We start from the raw sequence: 3,397 nt of genomic DNA on the forward strand, positions 1-3,397 counted from the left end.
TGCTAAGGTGAGAACAATGTATACTTAATGAACTGGAGGCGTGTCCACATAAAAACATACTTTTAACACTTTCTGTACACTTTTTTGAAAAAAAATCGTCCTCCTAGTATAAACATAATACCTGATGATTGTGTTTTAGGGGGGGGGGGGGTCACTGAAAATCACGGCACCCCGTCTTTAACAACGTTTACAAGCTTCAGCACAAGAGCTGTCCGGCAACCACCCACACACACACTCACACTCACACACTCAAGCCCCCACACCCACACACACGCACACACACACTCACACACTCAAGCCCCCAAACCCACACACACACTCACACACTCAAGCCCCCACACCCACACACACGCACACACACACTCACACACTCAAGCCCCCACACCCACACACACGCACACACACACTCACACACTCAAGCCCCCAAACACACACACACACACACACACACACACACACACACACACACACACACACACACACACACACACACACACACACACACACACACACACACACACACACACACACACACACACACACACTCAAGCCCCCACGCACACACAGACACACACACATGTACTGTTTTCCTGACGGCCATGCAAAGATGTGCGTCAAAGCTGTGAAATGGTGTCAGTCCATCTCTGACAGAGTGTGAATAAACAGCAGACCGTTGGTTGGACTGTATGAGGTGTAGCTGTTGTTGTAATTCAGAGTGATGCATCCTTCCATTCTCCTCCACGACAAGAGCATTAAAGAGACCAACGTGTGTCATTTTTAGATTTCTTTGGCTATTCAAAAAATAGCAGATCTACAAGCTCATGGCGCGGCACCAAGTGCCGCGCCATGAGCTTGTAGATCTGCTATTTTTAAAAAAAATCGTGAACATGTGTGCTAATTTTTGAATGTAGGCTATATTGTTTAAAGCACAAATGTTTGCTTTAAAAATATATATATATTCAAAGATTTGCTGCTATTTTTGAATGGCCAAATGAATCATAAAATGACACTGATGCGTTCCCGGTCTTAATGGGTTAATGCTTGTCATTTTTGTTCCATCTCTCTCTCTCTCTCTCTCTCTCTCTCTCTCTCTGCCGTTTTGGCGTAGGTGTGTGTGAGAGGTCACAGAGAGAGAGAGAGAGAGAAGTGTGTGCGTCCGGTTGACATTGTCGCCGTCTGTTTTAAATAACATGACTGTGCGTGCAAGAGTGACGCACAATAAACTAACAGTTCCTGATGATGTTGTTCTGGGATCTACAGAACTGACTAACAACAACCCCCTCTCTGTCCTCCATGAGGGAGCCATCTGGGATCAACTGTCCAGGCCTGACGTCTGTCCTTGTGAGTCCTACTCCACTACTACTGCAGTGGTGGTGGACGGTGACAAAGTACTTGTCGTTGCTGTCGGGCAGAAACCTATTAGTCCAGGGGCCAAGCCATATTTTGGTACCACCTAAGGTGACCGTAAAGTTTTTGTATTTTTGTCTTCCTACATGTCTCTAGTTTATATTTTGGTATGATAACCCTTCCAATCTTGTAGCTTAATGGCAGTTATCACTACCTACCGGCTAATGTATCCGGTAGGAGACACAAAGTAGAATCTTTGTGTCTCCTACACCCGGGCATCAAATTATTGCGACAAAATATATCCATGTATTCAAGGCTTCATGGGTTGTACAATTGATAGAAAATAAATAATTTTTTGGGTGAACTCCTCCTTTACATTTCCCAGGGGGACTCTCTACCCATTCAGCTATGACCACCCTAGACCGAAGGAGGGTCAACTTTTACAAGCTTATGGAAAGCAGTCTTTTTGCAAACACCAAAAATCTGAGAAGTTATCAATTGCACACCTCATGAAGCCTTGAATACATGGATATATTTTGTTTTTTGTCGCAATAATTTGATGCCCGGGTGTAGGAGACACAAAGATTCTACTTTGTGTCTCCTACCGGATACATTAGCCAGTAGGTAGTGATAACTGCCATTAAGCTACAAGATTGGAAGGGTTATCATACCAAGATATAAACTAGAGACATGTAGGAAGACAAAAATACAAAAACTTTACGGTCACCCTAGGTGGTACCAATTTGTGAAAATATCAGTGTTGGCCCCTGGACTATATTGGCTCTATGCACAGCAGCCATATTATGAAGACATTCACAGGTGTTACCAATGATACTAATGAAGGCTCTGTTCCATTCTGGTCAAACAGAGTCAGGGTGCTGATGTTGTGCATGTTGGCTCACTGGAAACACTCTGTTACACCAGTGGGTCTACAGTTGGGGTCCAGGGGCCCTCATGGGCTTCCAAATGGCCCCTTACGGGTGTGTAACTCTCAGAGTGTACAAATGGAACCAAATGGATGTGTACACTCTCAGAGTTATGAGGGTCGTGGAAACCACTGTGCTACACTAAATGGAACAGAGCCTTCATTAGTATCATTGCTAACACCTGTGAAGGAAGTGATAATATGGCTGCTGTGCAAAGAGCCTATTGGAACCTTTTGTGTTTTTTGGTAAATTAATGCCCTACTGGATCATACTACAGCATCACACAAATGTATCAAAAGTAGCAGATATACACAGGGCCGCATTAACCGTGGAACTTAGTGGAACTTGTTCCACGGCCCGCAGCCTGCAGGGCCCTGTGAGAATTGTGTATTTAATTTTTGTGTATTTAAAGAAAAAATGTAGATTTTTATTGGTCAAATAGAACCGAATTAGACTGAATTAGACCCGAATTAGACCCGAATAATTTCGCAGGTTGTTTCGCAGGTTGTGCGCAGGTTGCACGCGTGCATGTGCGTGAAATTACGCCACGGGGGGGCCTTTGATTTTGTGGTGTTCCACGGCCCTGAGGGGTCTTAATGCGGCCCTGGATATACAAGGTTGAAACGCGGCGCGAAGCGAAGATCTGATACGATTGTAGATCTGTTACTTTTGCTGTTTTTGAATCCTGACAAGTAATAGTTTTGGACATATGAGGTTTCTACCCGACAGAGACGTTTTACTTGAGTACTGCACTTAAGTACTATAGCTTTTTACTTTTCTTTTTCTGTACTTGGCACATGACTTTCACATGACTCTGCCACATTTCAAATAGAAATATTGTTCTTTTGACTCCACAACATTTCCAGGACGGGACTCTTGGCACCCAAACTTACAAAAACACATGCTATGAATTAACCACAAAAGCCATATTTCAAGTATAGTGAAAGAAGCCGATCTACAAGCTTGCGTCGTATTTTTTAAACCTTTTTTAAAACATTTTTGTAAAAACTTTTGAATACTTGAGTATTTACATGAGTATATACTTTTCCACCACTGCTCTACTGCACTGGTTCCCAAAGTGGGGTCCAGGGACCCCCAGGGGTCCTTGAGGGGGTTCCAGCTGG

The sequence above is a fragment of the Gymnoscopelus microlampas genome (genome assembly GCF_963454915.1).
Source record: "Gymnoscopelus microlampas genome assembly, chromosome: 2".
Classification (NCBI taxonomy): domain Eukaryota; kingdom Metazoa; phylum Chordata; class Actinopteri; order Myctophiformes; family Myctophidae; genus Gymnoscopelus; species Gymnoscopelus microlampas.